At 39.8% G+C, this 22842-nt stretch overlaps 1 pseudogene; it reads right to left on the minus strand.

Moving 5' to 3' along the window:
• The window catches only part of Gm11765, a 28841-nt pseudogene extending 9911 nt beyond the window's left edge, over positions 1–18930 (minus strand).
• Positions 18931–22842: the final 3912 nt, after the last annotated feature.

Consider the following 22842-nt stretch of genomic DNA (forward strand, 5'->3'; position numbering starts at 1 on the left):
TGTCATGGGTGAAAACGTACCACACTTTCTCAGGGTGGGCCTGAGGTTAAATAACTTTTGCAGGGAGGAGTGTCTAGGAAGGGGAGCTAAGAGGGTAGTAAAGGCAGAGAGAGAGAGAGAGAGAGAGAGAGAGAGAGAGAGAGAGAGAGAGAGAGAGAGAGAGAGAACAAGTAGAGGCTGGCCTGGCCATGGCCACGTGGAGAGATGGGGGAAGGGAACGCAGAGAAAGAATGAGCAAGAGGGCGAGAGAGAGAGAGAGAGAGAGAGAGAGAGAGAGAGAGAGAGAGAGAGAGAGAGAGAGAGAGAGAGAGAGAGAGAGGCAAGAGTAAGAGGGAGTAGGGGGCAAGCAGCCCCTTTTATTGTGGGCCAGGCCTATCTGGCTGTTGCCAGGTAACTGTGGGGGTGGAGTGTAAACAGAATACCAGGGGCTTGAGGTGTAGTCCTGTGAGAGATGGCCACAGAATTATGGAGCTGAGGACTCGTGTCAAGAGCCTGGTATCTGGGGGGCGTGACAAACACCTTCCATCCCTTGCAGAAACACCTGCTGGGTCTCCAGGGTTTAAACCTAGCTCAACCAGAAAACAGACTGCCTTTCACAGTCCCACCATAGACCACAGGCTCAGCAGGCCCTAGGTGACTCTAATCTTTCAACAACTCTGGTAGTAGTCCTTACAAGACACATTCATTGTTAGGCTACCAGTTATAAAGAAATGGAGTTGCTTGCCGTAGTGCATACAGAAACAAGATGATGAAAGAGTTTTAACCAGGTAATTGATTTTCCTCCTTGTCCCCAGCTTCGCTGGATGGAAGACTTGGTTTGCACACATCATGCATAATCTAGATTGGTTTCTCAGAGAACACTGTATAGCATTCTGAACTTTGATATTAATGTTTTCAGCCACTATGTTGTTTGGTATGGATATCCCAATGGTTTTAAATTTGGAATTTCTTTTTTTGAGGCACAGACTTTTTCTGTTTTTGTTTTTGAGTAGAATAGTTTATAGTGTTGACAATGTAGAGGGTGGTGACACAGTATGTTTAGGAATGGAAGCATTTGGACTCTTTCAATAATTTGTCAGTGCTCTCGAGTATTCTGGCTGATTGTGCTCTCTGTGGGGCCATCTCTGAGTTGCATGCAGATGTTCCTTTCTGTGGCCAGCTGGCGTCAGAATGCCTTGCATGGCTGGAAGGAAGAGTGCTTTTCATCTTAGGTCTTCTTGCCATTTCTGCTCATGCATTTGTTCTAAGAAGGTGTGTTGCATCTGAAGAGTGGCGACCACCACTGAGGTACAGACGTTTTCCATACTTTGGTTGGCTGAGCAAGACCTGGAAGCAGTAGAAGAGTCTCTGAGGTGTTTTCCTATGTCAAGAATGGACTGAGCGCTGTGTCCCTGATGGAGGAGTTGGAGAAAGGACTGAAGGAGCTGAGGGGGTTTGCAACCCCGTGGGGGAAGCAACATGGAGGGACCCATGGCTCTGACCGCACATGTGGCAAAGGATAGCCTTGTTGGAAGTCAGTGGGAGGAGTGGCCCTTGGGCCTGAGGGTGTTTGTACGATGCCCCAGTGTAAGGGAATGCGAGGGCTGGAAGACAAGAGTGTGTGAAAACACCCTCATAGAGGCAGAGGAAGAGGGGATGGGATAGGGGGTTTCTGAAGGGAAGAACTGGAAAGGAGAAAACAATTGAAATGTAAATAAAGAAAATATTCAATAAAAATACAAAAAAAAGAAAGAAAGGAAGAAAGAAAGAAAGAGAAGAAAAGAAAAGAAAAGAAAAGAAAAGAAAAGAAAAAAGAATGGTGACATCTACTTTTTTCTCACCTCATTCCTTTTCCATTCTCTGTGGCAAGTGTGCAAGGTAAGCTGAGAATAATGGCCAAGAACAGTTTTGAGAAAACTTATCCATAACATTATTCTAAACTCTCTTAGTCAGATGATAGAATGATCAATGAGGCTGAGTATGGAAGAAGATACCATCCATAGCAGTCCAGGATAGTCAACATTTTTTTTTCTTATTTTTCAATAATACCTTTCTGCAAAATAAAGAAAAAATAAGTATACAAACTAATTGTCCCAAACCAAACTCCTTATTAAACAAAAGCTCTTTAGGAAAAAATATCTTCTTGTACCTACTGTAAATTACCATGTTCTCAGTGCAATCTAACCAGAATATTAAAGAATTTTTAAATGCTATTTTGGTCTACCTGTACTTGGTATTTTGGTAAGAGATGAAAATTATACCTTAGTTAAGTTTAGAATTTTTGACTATTAAAGAATTTCTATGTATTAAGGAAAACATATTCAATGAGATGTCGTTGATGAGGTGTCTCAGGGTACTGCTGATTTCTCAGAAACACTTGTGGTCCTCTCTGAAAGCCTCGTTGTTGTCGGAATTTGGGGTCAGAGGGCCCGTTGAAGAGACCTCTTGACTCTTCCTTTGTCATCTTAAGTAGAAAAGCATTCATTTACAAAACCAGTTGCATATTAAGCAGTGTTCTGGGTGAGAGCTATTTGAGGAAAAAAACTGCACATTTATCTTTTGTGAAGCCTGGAAATGGCTGTGCTGGAGAATGGTTCATGAAACGCCGCCATGCTACATGCACACTTGAAATTAGGGAACTGGATCTTAAGTCACTCCTTGGAACTCATTTGATATTTCTGTAATTGTATTTGCAAGAAGAGAAAATTAGTTTTAGTTGTGATGAAATGTGTTTTGGCATGTGTTTCTACTTGTAAGTAATTTTAAAAGGTTATATTTTTCCCCGAGTACACATTTCCACATACCTATTATTACTATGCTACTTTATGCATTAGTATCCTGGGAAGAATTGGACCCTTAATGTAGAACCAGGGATTACAGTGTTATCGTCTTTGAGACTTTTAAAACAACTATTAGGAGGATGCTGCAATTACAACACATTAAAATACTTCTACAATTGTGAAAAATACTCTTATAACAATTGCGTCAGCTTTCATCAGAGTAAATACAGCAAACCTTCAGCTGAACTATATAAAGTGCTAACTATGCAAAAATGATCTCTTTTTTGTTTGTTGGTTGGTTGTTTTTTTTTTTTTTTGTTTGTATTTGTTTTTTTTGTTTTTTTTTTTTCTTTTGTTTTTATTTATTTATTTGGTTGGTTGGTTGGTTGGTTGGTTGGTTGGTTGGTTTTTAGACGGGTCACTTTACATAACCCTGACTGTTCTGGAATTCACTATGTAGATCAGGCTGTCCTAGAACTCATAGAGATCACTCTGCCTCTCCCTCCCAAGTGCTAGGATTAAAGACATGTGCCATCATATCTGGCAAAGGTTTTTCCTTTTGTTGTTGTTGTTGTTTAAGACACTATCTGTAGCAAGATACTATCTGTAGCATTTCCAAAACGCTTTTGAGTAACAGAAAAATTTCAAAAGTATAATGGCAATTTAAGAATTAGATTAGTAAAATTCTTCTGTAGCCATAAAGGCGTACCTTGTTTTGATAGCTACCAGAATAGGTGGTTCTATTTCCTCCCAGTGAAGGACCACCTAGCACAATGATCCCCTCATAAGTCAGTGAATGAAGCAGAAGATTGAAAAATGTTTAAAAGGGTCCTCCAATTCCAGTTCCCCAGTCTTATCCCCATCTTTCTAACAGACCACCTAGTTTGGCCTCTTCTTCCTCTCTGTCTCCATTCCCAGAGGACTAAGCAGTTCTTCTATAACCTTTCTTTCTCATCTTATCCCTTTGTCTCAGCAGAGAATAGATGGAGTAGCAGCGCCCTCTCCGTGGAAATCTGCTGGCTACATCCATCCTGGAAATCTGATAGGCAATCTTCAATCTTCAATCTTCTTTCTGTCGTTCAAGTTCCCCTGTTTTCATCTCCAGCCCAGCAACAGACATCTGGCAGCAACCTATTTTCCCTCCCTTCCTGCATTCCTGGGGACTCCACAGATCTTCATGGCAGATTCAACTTTCCTCTATTGTGTAGACCCTTTCTGCCACCAATGCCCTCTCTCTCCACCACCACAGCACTCTTCTAGCCCATCCCTATTCCTTCATGTCATCTCCAATACCTAGAAACAATTTTTAATCAAGGCCCTCAGTGGTCACATCTGGCAGGGACTCAGAAGCACTCTCTACCAGCCAATCCACAGCTACCACACTCCTTTAAGCTCCAAAGAGAGCATCAGAAAGCAAGGGGGAAAAAAAAAACCCATCCAAGAAATACAAGACCAGAAATCAACACCTAGAATTGCAATCATCCCAAATGCCGAAACAACAGAATAAAAGCATAGTCAATAACACTCAGGAAACTATGTTTCCACTAGTGTTCAGCAATGCTACTACAGAGAAATGCCCCAAGAAATGCAATATAGCTGAAGCAAAAGACAAGGACTTCAAAATAACTATAATGAATATTTTCAAGGACCTTAAAGGTATGAATCTATGTGAAAACACAAACAATGGAATAAAATGAAGCAAACACTTCAAGGCATGAACATAGAAATGGAGTCACTAAAGAAAACCTAAACTGAGATAAAACTGCAAATGAAAAACTTAGGTCAAACAAAAAGGCAAGCCTCTCCGACAGAGTGCAAGGTATAAAAGAAAGACTCAGACACTGAACACAAGATAGAAGGTTAGAAGAAATGGATACCCTAGTGTCTTAGTCAGGGTTTCTATTGCTGCACAATCATGACCAAGAAGCAAGTTGGGGAGGAAAGGGTTTATTCAGTTTAGGCTTTCTACATTGCTATTCATCACCAAAGGAAGTCAGGACTAGAACTCAAGCAGGTCAGGAAGCAGGAGCTGATGCAGAGGCCATGGAGGGATGGTACTTACTGGATTGCTTCCCTTGGCTTGCTCAATTTGCTTTCCTATAGAACCAAAGACTACCAGTCCAGAGATGGTACCACCCACAAGGGTCCCTCCCTCCTTGATCACTAATTGAGAAAATGGCTTACAGCTAGATCTCATGGAGGCATTTCCTCAACTGAAGCTCCTTTCTCTGTGATAATGCAGTTATCCTTTCTCTGCGTTAACTCCAGCTTGTGTCAGGTTGACACAATATCAGCAGGTACATCCAGTCAATGAAAGTGTTAAATCAAAAAAAGACAGAGAAAGAGAGACAGAGAGAAGAAAGAAAATAAAGAGGGAGGGGAAGGGAAGGGAAGGGAAGGGAAAGGAAGGGAAGGGAAGGGAAGGGAAGGGAAGGGAAGGGAGAAGGGAAGGGAAGGGAAGGGAGAAGGGAAGGGAGAAGGGAAGGAAAGAGGGAAGGGAAGGGAAGAGGGAAGGGAAGGGAAGAGGGAAGGGAAGGGAAGGGGGAAGGGAGGGGAAGGGGGAAGGGAAGGGGGAAGGGGGAAGGGAAGGGGGGAAGGGGGAAGGGAAGGGGGGAAGGGGGAAGGGAAGGGGGAAGGGAAGGGGGGAAGGGGGAAGGGAAGGGGGGAAGGGGGAAGGGAAGGGGGAAGGGGGAAGGGAAGGGGGAAGGGAAGGGGGAAGGGGGAAGGGGGAAGGGGGAAGGGAAGGGAAGGGGGAAGGGAAGGGAAGGGAAGGGGGAAGGGAAGGGAAGGGAAGGGAAGGGAAGGGAAGGGAAGGGAAGGGAAGGGAAGGGAAGGGAAGGGGGAAGGGAAGGGAAGGGAAGGGAAGGGAAGGGAAGGGAAGGGAAGGGAAGGGAAGGGAAGAGGGAAGGAAGGAAGAAAGGAAAATCCAGGTACAAAACCTCCAGGAAATCTGAGACACTGAAAAAAACCCTAAATCCTCTGCTGCCTCTGGTGTCAAGCAATCATGGAGATGGCTGCATGGCTGCATTCCCTGTAGAATTCAGCTATGGTAACACAGCCCACTGTGGCTCTTCCTTGCCTCTATCAGTCAAAGTTAGCTACTGCTGCATTGGGGATCTTGCTTTTCCTTAGTTGGGGCTACTCCATATGTGAGATCTTTCATTTAGCAGTATGCATTAGAATAGATTGTTTTGTTCTGTTCTGTTTTGTTTTAAAGAAACAAAACTTTAAAAAAAAAAAAAAAACAGTGGCAGGAATTTTAAACCATTTTTTTAAAAACATCAAGTTGAAATCGACCAAGAGATAAAGCACAAAACAAAAAGCAGGAAATAATCAAGAACAGACAGGAAATGCAAGAGTCAATCTGAGAAATTCAAGCTTTCTGAGATTTAAAAATAGAGGATAATAAAGAAAACACACAGGGATAAAAAAAATGTTATGTAATTTATTCAAGAAGATTCCCTGTAGCTAAATCTGGTGAGTTTTCTGACTTTAGAGTCTGATGATGACATGGATCAAAGAAGATGGAAACTGAGGAACATGGTCATAAAACCTCAATCAGCTGGGAGAAGAGAACAGCAGCTACACGGAAAAGACGATCTCATTGAAAACAACATTGAGAACTGCAAGGGGCTCATCAGTGGCAATTTCAGGAGTCAGAAAACAAAGCTGGCTTTTCCTCAGTTTCTACAAGCAAGATTTAGTTGTCAAAGTATGGCTTGAAAATTCAAGAAAAAATAAATTGGACAAAGAGGAAGAGAGAAAGAATCTATTTAGTGTTTTAGTTAGGGGTTTGTTGCTATGATGAATCAGGATGAAAAAGCAACTTTCAAAGAAAAGACTTTATTTGGCTTACATATCACAGTCCAAAGAGTGTAGGCAAGCAGCAACTCAAAGCAGGGCAGGAACCCACAGGCAGGAGCTGATGCAGTGGCCAGGGAAAAGCATTGCTTACTGGACTGCTTCCCATGGCTTGCTGTGCCTGCTTTCTTAAAGAACCACAACCCCAGAGGTGTCCAAGTGGATTGGTCTCTCCCTCAGGCCTATGGTCTGATTTTATGGAGACATTTTCTCAGTTGGGGCCACTTTCCCTAGCTTGTGTCAAGCTGACATAAAACTAGCCAGCACAGGAAATAATGTCTGAAGTTTTACTTCCCAAATTAATTTGAAGAATACTATGCACTATGGGAAATGGTAGCAGTTTATAGTCCTGGGAAGTATACAAACTGGGCCCAGTTTAGTTACAACCATAATGAATGCTTTTTATTTGTGTGGGTTTGTAATTATGCAGATTACAAGTTAACTACAGTTCCCCCACCCCCACAACCCCTTTGAGTGCTGAATCGGTTGACAGTTGTCCTTTGCTGGTGTCTCTTTTCTGATGCAGGTAGTACTTTGGGAAAAGGGCTTGAAGTGACATGGGAGGCAGCCTGGCTGACTTGACTTTGTTGAATAGGTAGGATGAGTCTGTGAAGAGTATGGTCCAGAGGGGAGTCCTCAGAATTTTATCTCTAGCTTAAATATGTATCTATCTGATTACAAAATTAATATTCACACATGGAAAGAAACGGAAATTTTACAGCAGTCACATGAGACACCTGCGATTTTTGCCACATAAAGGAAGCCTTGATATACATGTAACATATAAAGGCAGTGACGACATACATGTAACATGTTTCTTCTTCAAAGATCTTCTTATGGTCTGTTTGTATATTCTCAACATTTCAGAAGCCCCCCTGCCCCTTTGCCTCCTCTCTTACTCCCTTCTCCCCATGACCTCGTTCAGTCTGGACCTTTCCACACACCTCTGTCTACTCGCTCCTTCATATCCACAATAAACCCATCTCCTCAACGGTATCTTAGAGGAGTCATGTCCTCATTTTCATTCAGTCATCAAGGCTCCTACAGGCATCAATGACACAATCCAAGTGAGGAAGCTAAGGATGCCTCCTTCCCTTCTCATCCAAACCTCATCATTCACTCATAAGGGTCCAGCTGAAGCTCAATCAATAGAAGCAAATTTGCAATGATGACCTATTGGTGGAATCTGCCAAAAATGTATCCTATAGATTGTTGGAGAAAGCTTTTACAGAGTCATGGTGGTGTGGGGGTGTGAATCTTCTGTAGCAGAAGGCCTTCCTAAAGCAGGGATCCCTTCAAGCAGTTTCTCATGTTGTGGTGGCTCCCAACCATAAAATTATTCCGTTGCTACTTCAGAACTGTGAGTTTTCACTGTTATGAATTGTAATGTAAATATCTGATATGCAGGATGACTTAGATGCCACTCCTATGAAAGGGTCATTTGTCAACCCCCAAAGGGGTCGCAACCCACATGTTGAGAATCACTATACTTACTGTGTCTCGATATCACCCTCTACTGACAAAGTTTAAGATCTCTCCAGGTAGGAAGGGAAAATACTAAAGAGACTGCTTCTATTTTCACAGAGCAGGGGGGAGAAGGGGGGTAAATTTAGACCTAAGAAAAGTAGACCTTGAGAAAATACTGAGAACAGGCGGTGACATACAGGAAGTGCTCAAGAACTATTATTGATTCAGTCACATGTGCACACAAGTGTGCAGAAGTAAGACCACTTCTTTTGTACATATATTTTGTACCCTGAAACTTAAAATGCTTGACTCTTTTTATTAAATGTCCCTGGCATTTTTGCTTTCATATTTCCATCTATATAGCTACCCAAAATAAATAACAATAATGTGTAAATAACATAATTCATTTAGTAGTTAAACTGTTGCACATATTAGAAGTTGATAACATCATTGATCATAGGGAAATGCAAATTAACATCACAATGATATTGCCTCAAGTTTTTATCAAAAGAAGAAAGATACCTTTTGGCAAGGATATGGGAGGTAATGGAACAATTCTTGTACACTGTTGGTGAGAATACAGACTGGTCTGTCATATTGAAGCACAGTACGGACATTGCCTCAAAATTCAGAATAGAATTGTCACAGGGTCTATAAACCTACTACTAGATGTGCCCACAGGAGTAGATGCCTCCACTGTCATGATCATTTCAGCATTGGTCCACAATAGTCAAGCCTTGAAGAATCTTTTCCTGAAACAATAGAACTTTCTTCATGCCAGATAGTGCCAAAGTCAGCATAGCTTGGTGAAATGACTACACTTAAATCTTGTTTTGTGAAATAGTGAGTTTAAGTAAGGATACTTACACAGGCTGTGGATTAGATAAAGGATCGTGGACAAATTTTGGGTGAATACACCACTGAAGCAAGTATTTGTCCCTCTACAAATGTATAATATATACAACAAATATACAGTGTACACACACAAGGGCTGTGGTCTTGTGAACTGTCCCCTAATTTCTTTTAATTGCACATCGATCCTTGGGAATGAGCAGGTTCCCATGAGGTTCTCGCCTTGCAATGACAGAACATTAATGTGCCCAATCTTGAGCAAGTCTTCTTTGAGTAATCACAACTTTCAGGAGTTCAGAAGGTCAAAGGCTGTATTGTTGGTGGAGAACAGCATTCTGGGACATCAACATATTTAAGTAGCCTAAGTGTCCACAGATACATAGATGGTAAGTGGTATATCTATGCAATGGAAATTTTATCTTTTAAGAAGAAGGACATCCAGTTTCTGGCTATTTCAAATAAAGCTACTATGAACATAGTTGAGCAAGTGTTTTTGTATTATGGAGGAGCACCTTCTGGATTTAGGCCCAGTAGTGGTATAGCTCAGCCTTGAGGTAGATCCATTCCCAATTTTTGTAAGAAAATATGACAAATAGATTTCTAAATTGGTTTTCAAGTTCACACCCCCACCAGCAATGGAGGAGTATTCCTCTTGCCCTACATCCTCACCAACATAAACTGCCACTTGAGTTTTTGATCTTAGCTATCATGACAGGTGTAAGATGGAATCTCAGAGTTGTTTTTAATTTGCATTTCCCTGATTCACTAAGGATGTTGAACATTTCTTTAAGTGCTTCTTAGCCATTAGCGATTTCTTTGCTGAGAATTCTCTGTTTAGATCCACACCCCTATTTATTTGGGTTATTTGGTTCCTTGTTGTCTAGTTTCTTGAGTTCATTTATGTTTTGAATGGCAGCCCTCTGTCAGATGTGGAATGGGTGGAACTATTTTCCCATTTGGTAGGCTGCTATTTTGTCCTTTTGACAGCATCTTTTGCCGTAGAGCAGCTTTTCAGTTTCGTTGGATCCTATTTAATAATTGTTGATTTTTGTGCTTGAGCTGTTAGTGTTCCATTCAGGAAGTTGTCCCCTGTGCCAATTAGTTCAAGGCTATTCTATTCCTCACTTTCTCTGCTATTAGATTTAGTGTATCTAGTTTTATGTTGAAGTCTTTGATCTTCTTGGACTTGAGTTTTGTGCACATATTTCAAAATTGGTAAGAGTAAGCTTTAACTGTTCATATAATGAAGAAATAAATATATGAAGGAGTGAATATTAGGCAATTTATCTACTTGCAATGTGCTTGTATTTCAAAACATGTTATACACTATAAAGATATTTTATCAACTAAAAATAGAATTAATTTTGAACGTTGGTGAAAGTGTGTGAAAAAGTAAGATGATGTTGGTGGAAAGGTAAACAAATGAACCAGTTCCAAGTCTGTTTAGAGATATCTGCTAAAATATCTCCTGAGCATATACTTGGATCCACTCCTTTTGCATCTTCAATTGTATTTCAAATTAATATATATTCACATACACATATATAAAACTTAGATTTCTTTACTATTATATTCATTTCAAAATTCTTCTAGTAAGAAAAGTCTACACCAGGTCCAAGTCCAATGGTTCTGCTAGTGGGCATTGAGAGACAAAGAATGGGAAAACACATAGGGTGTATGTGGAAAACTATGCTACCAATAAAATAAATGTCCATATGCTGACAAAGAAATATTTTCAGGACATTCAATTGAAAATTTAAAGAACAAGAAAACTTCTAGCTTGATTGCATTTGAAAATTGCTTTTAGTGTGTGTTTGTGCTCTTGGTGCCCGATGTGTGTGTAGGTACTGATGTGTTGGCATCTGTGAGGGGGGGGCACATCCAGGTTGGAGTTGGTCATCTCCACCCACCTTCCTGTATTTTCCAGAATTGAATTCAGGTCACTAGGCTTGGAGAGCAAGCACCTTTACCCACTGAGCCATCTCATTGGCTGATATTTTAAAAATATGTATATGTATACATAGATGTGCATATAAATGTACTAAATGGATAGACTTAAATCTACTAAAATAATCTTTACCCCCAGGGAGGGAGCTAGGAACTTCATTCTCAGGAACGAAAGATTTCCAGGTTTCCTTCTCTAGGTATTTTCGATTGTTCTATGTGAGGATGAGTTTCCTATCATAGGAATAGAAACACTGTGAGCTGGAAGAGCTCAGGAAAGTGCTTGCCTTACAAGCACAAAAACCAAGCAGAACCCCAAGATAAAACAAAACATACATTGTGCTGTCCTCTTGTGATTTCAGCCCTGAGTGGGCAAAGGTGAAGATCATCTGGGCTCACTGACTGGCTGGCCTGGTCTCCTTGATAAGTTCCAGGCTAGAGATCTCAGAAAGAAGATGGGTGTTGCCTAGGGAATGGCATTGGGCTTGTTTTCCTGCCTCCACCCCACACCACACAAATGTACCTACACACTCATATACATTTGCATATACACAAAATAAACACTAATAAAATATGAATAAAAATAGATTATGTGTTCTTCTTTTGTAATCTGTCATTTTTCAGTTTGATGACCATTCTCTTTTATGCATACATATTTTGCTTCACTGTAATATTTGTTACCTATTTTATCTATTATTTGTTATTATCCTAGTTATCACCATGTATATCAAGAGCATGCTTTAGAAAGATGATTTTATTACTTATTCCAAGGTTTTTCTTTATATGTCATTTTTGTATTTATAGTTAGACCTTCTAAAATCAAGCATATTTTATAGACAAGAAGGAGATATGTGCATATGTATGTGAATACACACACACATATGAATTAGAAAATATTTAATTTTGTGTGAGGGTTTTGTATTGTGCCTGCGTGCACTTCTGTGTGTGTGCCTCTGCCTCATGTATGCCGTGCTCTCAGAAGCTAGAAGAGGGCACCAGATTCCCTGGGACTAGTCTGTTATGAGTGGCTAGTGATTAATCCCAAATTCTCTAGCAGAGGCCCTAAGCACCAAGCCATTGTGGTAGCCTCAGAACATAGTAATTTTTTTTTTTAAATTAAGTGAAACTGTACTAACTGAAAATTTGTTAAAGTTAAAATCTAGTTGATTTGATTGATGTCCAAAGAGTGTTTGTTTTCTTTTCCCCCCATGTATATGTGTGTATTTGTGTTCATGTGTGAGCTCTAGGTTCAATTAAGGAAGGATGCCTGAGTATATAATGTGGGGAGCAAGAGATTGAGGATGACATATGATGTCAACCTCTGGCCTCCACACTCAACTCACATCACTTACAGCTCTTCTCAACTGAACCTAGAGCTCACCTATTTTGTCCACCTAACCATTTTGCCCTGGGGATCACATTTCTGCCTCCTGACTTATGGGGTTTCAGGAGAGTCCACATGCCCACCTGGCATTTATTTAGGTGCTAGAAATCTAAATTCTGCTTTCCATAGCTGCATGGCAAATGTTTAACCTCTAACCCACCTCTCTAGAACCAAGGCATATTCTTCTTATTGAAAAATAATAATTGAGTAGATATATTTACTTCACCATTACTCACAAGATCTGAGATATAAACATAGCCTAAGTGTCCATACCTGAATGGGTGAGCAGAGGAGATGTGGTTTGTCTACACTTAGTAAAGTACTAGGTCACATTTTTTCTCAACTCAGGGATAAGGCAAGGATGTCCACTCTCACGGCTCTTATTCAATAAATTGTTTGAAATCAATACAACCAGAGGAAAAAAATAAAAGTATTACAGATAATAGAGAAATCAAATTATCTCTATTTGCAGATATAATCCTATTTTCAAGAGCTCCTATAGACCCCACTAGAAAATTCTCAGCTTTGATAAACAATTTTAACAAAGTAGCAGGATAAATTGGCATACAAAAATCCATATACTGGGCTGGAGAGATGGCTTAGTGGTTAAGAGCACTGACTGCTCTTCCAGAGACCCTGAGTTCAATTCCCAGCAACCACATGGTGGCTCACAATCATCTGTAATGGGATCTGATGCCCTTTTCTAGGGTGTCTGAAGAGAGTGATATTGTACTCATATACATAAAATAAATAAATAAATCTTTAAAAAATCCATATACTTTCTATATGCAATGATGAACTTACTCATCAGGAAAATGATCTCACTGTAAATAGGCTTTAATTAAATAAAATACTTACCAATGAATCTAAAGAACGAGTTAAAAGAACTCTATAATATGATTAATAATGAAAAAACAAAGACAACAGAAAATGAAAAGAGCTCTTATGCTTTTGTACTAGCAGAACTGAAACTGTTGAAACGGCTCCGTTTTCCAAATTAACCCTACAGGTTTGATCCCATTCTCCTCAAATTTCCAATGACATTCTCATACAGAGAGAAAAATAAATCCCAAAACTCATATGGAAACACAAAAGCCCTTGAGGCACCCCAAGCAAAATGAATAATGTCAGAGGTAACACAAACCCAATTCTAAATTATACTAAAGTGTTATTGTAACAAAGAAGAATTGAAAATGGCACAAAACCAGACTTGTAGCCCCATAGTATAAACTAAAGGAATCAGATACAAACCAGTGTTCAGCTACATTGTTCCCCCAATACTGAAGACATAATAGCAAGAACTGGAAACTGGGATTGCATCAGTTTTGAAAGTTTCTTCATAGAGAGAAGAACATCAGGAGCCAGTAAGATGGCTTGGCAGGTAAAGACACTTGCTGCCAAGTCAGGGGTTCTGAGTTTGAATCCAGAACTGTATAGTTCAAAGAGAAAACATAGTTCCACAGTTGTCCTCTGAACTTCACATGTACTCCCTTAGACAAACATACAGACAGAAAACACACACACACACACACACACAGAATTTAAAACATTGAGAAAACATCAGAATAACAAAACAGTCTATGAAATTTTACCAGCTATTCATCAACAATTAAAAATTTCAACACAAAATAAGGAATCTGATTAATAAGTGAGAAAATGAACCAAAAGCCACTTTGTAAAAGTATGTATCTAATAAACATATAAGAGCAGTTAATATTCTTATACATCAGGAAAATGCAAATCAAAACTGCATTGGGATTTCGTTTCATGGCAGTCAGAATCGTGATCATCAAGAAACCAAAAGAAAACCCAGTTCTGGTGAAGTTACAGAGGAGTGTATTTGTGTATGTAGGCTGGGGTAGGGGAGTGTGTTAGGTTTGAACCCATAGCCTCTTACATGCTAGAAAGTCACTTTACCGCTGAGTTCTATCCCCAGCTGCTTTTACACACTTTGTTCTCAGACAAGACCTCGCTAAGTTGCCCAGAGCTCACACTGTAGCCCAGGAAGCCCATGTATGCCTCCTGGTTCAGCCCCCTGAGTAGCTGGCATCACAATTCTGCTTCATAAGGCCTAGCATCCCTTTTATATAGTCACTGGGGATGAAAAGTCCTCTAGCCACTATGGTAATTAATAGTTTTCCTAGAAAAATTAAAAAGGAGTTGCCAAATGTTGTGGTTTGAATGAGAATGGACACCATAGGCTCGTATATTTGAATCGGGATATATAGGATCTCCAGTTGGATTAGGAGGTATGGCCTTGTTCAAGGCCTTGTTCAAGGAGGTGTGTCACCGGGGATTGACTTTGAGGTTTAGACTTGTGTTATTCCCAGTGTGCACACTGCCTCTTGGATGCAGTTTTGAGATAGAAGCTCTCAGTTGCCCTGGGTGCCTTGTCTTTACATTGCCATCATAAACAGTAGCAGTTTGGAAACAGAAGCTCAATTAAACACTTTATTTTACAAGTTACCTTGGTTATAGTGTTTTATTACAGAAATGGAAAAGGGACTAAGACACCATGCAATCCAGTTATAACACATTGCTCCAGGACAGGACTCTTAAGTCATAAGAGTCAGCAGACCTTGGAGACATCTGTGTGCCCATATTCAACACAACAGAATGGACAAATGATGGTATCAACTATGTTCCCTCTTAGAATGGATATAAAGGTGGTGGCATGTATGTACAATGATGTACAATTGAGTGTTGGCCAGCCACAGATAGAAATGAAATCATGTGATTGATCTGCAGGAAAATGGATGGAACTGGAAGCTCTCATCTTACATGAAATGAGGTTCTAAAAGACAGGTATCACACATAGAACCTAGAGGGAAAAGATGCGAAATGAAAAGGGAGCCGGAGAGAACAAGGGAGGACGTGGCATCAATACAACCAAAGTATAGTTTATGTACCTAGAGAATTGTCATAATGAAACCTGTTGTTATTTTATACAGCTATTAAATACCAGTGAAAAGACTACAACAAAACTGCTGTGTTCATCTGTTCATCTTATTTGTAAGATTGTAAGATAGAATTTATCATATATATATATATATATATATTTAGTTTATTTAGTGTCTCAATTGAATGGGTAAGTAGTGCCTTAATTACCTTTAGGAAAAGTAATCATAGTTTTCTCTGGTGCCAGTTATCTTTAAATCTAACCTTAAAAAAGATGCTATGAAGAGCTTAACTGGGGTAGGTTATGTATAAAATTGATTTTAGAAGGAAATGGTAGATTATCTTTTCATCCAAGGAGTGTGTCTTTAACATCCTGTCTTATGTAACTTAGTGAATGCTTTCTTGATATAGCCCTTAGGTATTGTTAAGGGTTACTCCTATATGTTTTATGATTTGGGTATCTTTATGGAGTGACACATATGGTTTTTATCTGCCATTAAGAATAAAATTAACCTTCCCTTTACACCATCCACAGTAAGTGAGTTCCTGGCCAGGAGAGGTAGAATGAGGTAGGAGTGATAAACACAGTCTTCTGGCCAGAAGTTGCTCCATCTGTCTGGATTCTACACACCACACTAGCCGATTGGCTGATCATTGGCCTCTTACTTCCTAGGAGCTCCGTTTCTGTTCTGTACTCTACCCCTGTCAGCCAGTGAGAATCCTGACCAGAAATTAGAGGCGAAGAAAACAAGGGTAAGGTTTTCTTCTGGCCTCCTTCTCTGCTTAGTTGGTCTGGGGACTGTGCCCATGCAGACTGCTGTGTCCTTCAAGAGCTATTTGCACTCAGATATTCTCCCACCAGAGCATCTCTCTGCTCCTGGTGGTCTGGGTAGTGCAGAATCATTTGAGGTTTCTCTGGACCACACCCGAGCCTGAGTAATACTCTCCATTACATATCACACATCTCATCTCTCCCATTCCCCACTAGGATCTCGACTGAAGGCAAAGAGCACACGGGGAGGTATCTTTGTCATTTTTATCATACTCTGTGAATGCGTCTTGGCTTCTAGTATGATTTTGGCAATTGATTAGTATACATAGTATTTCTTAATTCTCCTTGAGATATTCTGAGATTTATTCAAGTGTTGTTAAAATTTATCACCTGCATTATAACATTGTATATGTGCACACATATTGTATGTGCTGTATGCATATATAGTTTGATTTTAAATTTAAATTGTTGACCTATTATTTCATCTTCAACATTTTTATTAATAAACTATCGTTTCAACACTAGAATAATCTGGTAAATTTACTTTACTATTTCATGTTACATTTTTAAGAGTTTCTTTGAAGTGGCGGATAGACAATTTGAAACAATAGTCTTAAACAAGAGAGTAATACACTTGAAGTGACATTGCTTTAATATTCCAGGCTTATAAACTTGTTCTTCTTATTGCTACTTCCTACAGTTTTGTTTTTATTATTTAATTAGATGTAACTATTTATCCTATTCCATTTTCTTTTATTCTGAAAAATACCCTCATCTTTGTGTGTGTGTGGTTTTTTTTTTTTTAATTTCAGTTTAATCAATATAAAATTAGAACCTAGCAGTAGCTTAAAAGTCTGCATAGAGAAAACCTTTCTTAGAGGAGATTAATTGTACATTAAATCTAAAAATTGGAACAGCAATTTAAAGTAAATGGTAATTTCAGTAGTCTGTCCTTATTATATTGGGCTGTCTGTGATATCTGCATGGATTTTCTTTTACTTCCCATCAGTTAATTCCATCAGAGAAAAGTCTGGAGTGGATACGAGTAATGTAATTGAATGTCTTTATGAGCAATTATGTATTCAGTGCCAAGAACTTGAAACTTTAGAGTCACAACCTAATTGCTGAGTCATTGACATAAGAAAGCAATCACTAACATTTAGGTCCAAAACAGAAGAGTCAGTCAAGCATTGGGAAAATAAGGTTTCAAGGGTTGTACTGTTAACTTTAGAAAGACATCAACTTGTTTTGATGTGACTCAATGGGGCAGAATCTGAAAACAATAAATTTAATGTTTTCCACAGAAAAGTTGACAGAAAACGACCATCAATAATAAAATGCCACTTGAAACTAGAGAGTTAAAAAATATTCAAAGAGATTGAGAACCTGCTTGCAAAGAGGTGATCCTTTAACTCTGTGGTGCAGTGTAGTTTTGAAGTATTTTCTTTCTGTGATGCTGCCTTGATTCCCAGCCACCCCTCCCCCACCCGAGGGTGCTCCCTCACTCTAAAGCCATTAGCACGGGAGAATTCTGTTCCCATTCTGTTCCCACAGGACCCTAGCTTTACGTGCTGGGCTCTGCCTTCCAGTGTTCTTGTGTGGTTTCGAGCTGAAGGAGCGAGCATGAGAAAGCACAGCCTCTCCTAAAAGCCAGCGCTGTTGGACAGGCTCATTAAGTCAAGTGGGAATTGCAGACTCCAAAAATTAAAACATCCAAACATCTGTTAAAGCTCAGTCTGTAATTCTTTCTTCTTCTCCTTTTGAAAGGAAAAAGAAAAAAAAAACTTTCTCTGATCAACTTTTGATATGATATCTGAAAAGAATAAACAAAGCAGCTTGATAAGTAAAATTCATTTGGCTGAAAGTTCAATGAGCTAGAATCTGGAGTAGTTCTTGGAAAATGTCCTTAATGTCTTTTGAAAAGTAAATCAGGAAAATTCCCAAGCAACAATGTCTGAAAACCGGTGAATTACATTTACCAACTGCTTAAGAAGAGATAGGAAACAGCTAAAACAAATAACTTATTCATGGAGACAAGAAAAAAAAAAAGAAGTACCAGCTTTTTAAGTTATCAGGAAGTTTAAAATTCTTGTTTCTTCACTCCTTCTGAAGTTACATATGGTTAAACTTTTCTCCCGTTTAAAATTGGGGCTTACGATGTTAGTTGTTATTGTCTCTTTCCTTTCCTCTTTAATTTGCAGTCGGTTTTTCTTTACAATAGCAGAATGGAATGTCCATGGGACTCGTTCAAACCTTAAGTTTCTAAAGCACATATATCACGTACAGGGAAAATCTTCCTGCATCCCAGGGTTGCTGTAAGCCGTGCAGTCAACTCTTGCTGTCCAAGCACACTAAATCCCCAGCTCATCTGTTAAAACCATTCATCCTTGCTCACTCTATCGTCGCCAACGTGGGATTTCTTCATCCTCACCCAAAAATATTTTTAATTTTTTTATAACAACAAATTTTAAAATAATAAGGAAAAAAACCCATCAACCTTCTGTTAGGGAATTTGATTTCATTATTGAAGCCATTGCTTCCATAGGGTACGCTGAGAGAATGTTAAACAATATTGAACGCATCTGTATGGCGGGCTGCCACGCGCTGCGATCCTGGAAGGTACCTCAACTGCACACCCACACAGCCCCATCCACGTCTGCACTTTCATCTCTCGCAGAACACTTAGGGGGAGGTGGATGCTCACGAGACTTTTCTTGACTTCTGTCTCATTCTCTTTGATATAAAATATTGCAAATAAGGCTGTTTGGTGTCCAGTTTTAAGGCATCTGGTTTGTGAATGTCCAAAGACTGTTTTGTCAAGTGTGTCTCAAAATTTCATGGAAGCATCTGGAAAGCTCAATAAAAAAGACCTTTCTGCTATGAGCAGCCGCTTTCTTCATGGTGACCAGATTTGCTCGCATCTGCCCAGAGGCTGTCTCTGAGCTGCAGATCTTTAGAGCTCCGAGCTCCAGCTCTGCAATCCACACCGGCATGGTCTAGGCACCTTGATTCCTGGGGAGTGAGGATATGGGTAGTTTCCCAGACCGCCCCATTCCCATCTTCCCTTACACTGCTCCCCGTTTATATCTTGTTTGTCTTGCCCCTTGCTCCACTGCTGACTCTGATCCCGCCTCCCCTAGCCTCTCTCTTGTAAAGTTTCCCCAATCCTCTTTTTACTGCTAGATGGGAAATAATAAAGCAGATATGGACATTGTATACATGTAACATGTTAATAGGTGCTGTTATGAATATTATTTTAATTAATTTTAATATAGTGTAATGTGTGTGTTTTCACGGCAAAAACATAAAGTGAAACCAGGGGATACAAAGTGAAAATTGAGCTTTCTGTTCATTCTGAATTCTTACTCATGATGTCACCATAGAAACTCTTGCCTCTGGCTGGCAGACATAGCTGTGATTATTTTGCACGGGGGGGGGGGGGTGGGGACGCTAGCATGCTATAGATACTCAGGTACATCTTACACGGTCCTGTGTATGAGAATGGCCTTCATAGGCTCCTAAATTTAATTATTTGGTTCTCAGCTGGTAGAGTGCTTAGGAAGGATTAGAAGATGTGGTCTTACTAGAGGAGGTCTGTCCCTGGGAGGTGGGCTTTGAGCTTTCAAAAGCCCACAGCAAGCCCAGTCTTATCCTTTCTCACCCTCCTACTTGTGGATAAGCTATCAGCTATGGCTCCAGCGCCCATGACTGCATGCCTGCCTGATACCCTGCTTCCTGCCATGAGAATCATAAACTAATCCTCTGAAACTGTAAGCAAGCTCCCAGTAAAATGCTTTCTTTTTCTTTCTTTTTTTTTAATTGGATATTTTATGTATTTACATTTCAAATGTTATCCCCTTTCCTGGTTTCCACTCCGGAACCACCCTCTCCCATCCCTTCTCTCCCTGCCTCTATGAGGATGCTCCTTATAAGTTACCTTGGTAATGCTTTCTCTTTGCAGGACCAGAAGAGTAATCAAGGCACCTTCACTTTGTAATATGTGAAATACAATGCAGACATTCCCATAGCAATGCCACAAGTCTCCCTTTTAGTGGTGTCAGAGCATGTTACTTTAAGAACTTCGATGATGCTCAGCGCTGTGTCTGCCTTCTTGACAGCTACCTACAACTCACTCCTTTCCTCCTGCATCAGCATTGTGTATACCTAAATTTTTTTTAAAGTATTTTATTTGATGTGTATAGGTGCCTTGCCTGCATGAGTCTCTGTGCACATCTTGTATGCATTTTGCATACAGAGGCCAGAGTGGGTGTCAGATATCCTGAAATTAGCGTTGCAGGTGGCTGTGAGCTGCTATGTGAGTTCTGAGACTCTAACCCTGGACTTCTAGAAAAGTGTCCCTATTATGTGTATTGCGATGGAAATTTTGCATCTTTGGGAATCTAATAAACTAGAAGTTCCCAACCTGTAAAGATCCCCTTGTGGGCTGCACATCAGATATTCTGCATATCAACTTTACATTACAGTCATAACAGTAGCCAAAATTACAGTTATGGAGTAGCAATGGAATAATTTTATGGTTGGGGGTCACCACAATATGAGGATCTGTATTAAAGGGTTGAAGCATTAGGAGGGGTTGAAAACCACTATATTAGACGAAGGTAGCATTTCATTGTTATGCTCCAAGGAGATGGATAAGCCAACTTCCTAAAGAGTATTTAAGCTCTGAGTGTTCACTCTATAACTCTGATTTTCACCAGCTCTGTTATTCGATAGTATTTCACCTCTCTGAGACTTAATGTTCTTGATTTCAAATCAGTAAAAATGGTTTGCTGAGTATATATTCTCTTACACATAATGGTCCAACCTTTAGAGTGCACACTGTGAACTGACACTAGTGACAGATAGAGACCATAGCTCTCTTGTTTTTCACATTAAGGTGAATACATGATCACACTACACATCACAAAACACTGTTGGATGAGGTATTTGTAAATAACTGTGACCCCCAGACCACTGCCCATATTGTTGTTTAGTAAGACATGAGAAATGCTTTGGTAATATGGATGTAAAAGGATATATCTTAAGATACACTGGGGAGACTGAAGAGACGGCTCACAAGTTAAAAGTGTTTTCTGCTCTTTCAGAGAACTGAAGCTTGGGTCTCAGCACCCACGCTGGGCAACTTAGAATGCCTGCAACTCCAGCTCCGGAAGAGTCAGTGGTGTCTTCGAGCCTCCACGGACACCCACATACATGCACACACAAATAAAACAAACCTTTAAAAATTATATGCTGGGAGATTGTATCTTCCTGTACTGAGATTAATAAAGATTGATGTAATATCTAAGCTGATAAACTCTAGCCCTGGATTCTGTCGTTATTTACAGGCTTAACCACTGAATCCCATTGATTCTAAAACCAATATTGCTCCTGAAGAGTAGCTGAGATGGCTGAAAATAAAATTAAAAATGGTAAGAGTCTCATGAAAATACATTTTCCTTCTCTTTAAAAGGATACAGTCTAGATCTCCTTTAGTTATATGCAGAATTTGACATTTTTTGCATGCATACTGTATGTGCAGGTGTGTGCAGCTGATCATTTACACATCGACATGAGCATCTTCATCTATTGCCACCCACCTTAGTTTTGGATCCAGGGTGTCTACCTGAGCCTGAGCTTGCTGATTAATTTACTTGCTGGCCACCAAATCCCTGGGATCCTCCTGTTGTTGCTCACTCCTGAGCCCAGTGCTGGGATAACTCTCAGGTAGACTGCCACAGCTAGGTTTTTTGCATGGTTACTGGCAATCAGAACTCATGTCCTTGTGCTTGCATGGCAAAAACTGACTCACACCACAGTCCCCTTTAGCTGCTTCATTGTGCATAGTTCAGCACCACTCAGATGGAGCCGTTCTCATTCCACTTGTGGCACCTTTTCTGTTTCTTCCTTAAAGCAGCTCCTGGCATCACTTCAGAGATATCCAGGCTTTACTTTCATAAATCATGTAAATTTTATTCTGTAATTTGTTTTTTATTAAAGCAGGAGATTGGAGATCTATTGAGCATGGTTTACTCCTATGAATTGTAACAAAATTTGTACTACTAAAGCCTTCTGGAGCTTCAAAAATTTAGTATTATAAATGATATTGCCAATAAACGTTGATAAGTCTTTGATATTTGGAGAATATTTACCTAGATCCGAAGTCCCTAGTCGCAGTGCATTTTGATGATGCATCATTAATTTAAAATGGTAGGAGCATGTATGTGCCTACACACACACACACACACACACACACACACACACACACACACACATCTTCATATTTTTCACATCTCTAATATTAAATATTATGGTTTTAACATTTATTTTAGATGTCCTTAGTTCCCGTTGAATGAAGCTTGCCCATGTTGAACTCTGTTTTTCTGTGATTCCTAGGAAGGACGAGCCGCTCCGTGCTTTTGGAGGCTCCACAATTTCCTCTGTGGTTTGATCCTCTTTACACTGCAGGCTTTGCCTTCTTCTGTAGTCTGCTACCTGTGATAGCACACATCTTCTGACTGCTGGTTAGGCTGTGTGGGGATTCATCTGATACTTGTGTTGGGTCTACTTTATATGCTTATAATTCTTCCATCAACTAATTTTTCTTCTTTCTTGATAGTTCAATGTGACAATTTCTTAAATAGATGTATGTACACAGGGACTATAACACACTCCCCACCAAGACTTGCCAATATTGGCAGAGAAAAAGCCCATATATACAATAAGCCTGCCCAGTTTGTAGGAATGTGAAGAGTACTTGAGAATTTAACAGGATGATTCATACATAATAAACATCCAACCAAGAGGGACATGCATGCATATTTCTGTTCATTTAAAAAATACTTAATATAAATGTCTGTGTATCTGTGTTGGGAAAGGGCTGTCAAAGGCATATATGTGAGAAC

The sequence above is a fragment of the Mus musculus genome, chromosome 4, assembly GCF_000001635.26.
Source record: "Mus musculus strain C57BL/6J chromosome 4, GRCm38.p6 C57BL/6J".
Classification (NCBI taxonomy): Eukaryota; Metazoa; Chordata; class Mammalia; order Rodentia; family Muridae; genus Mus; species Mus musculus.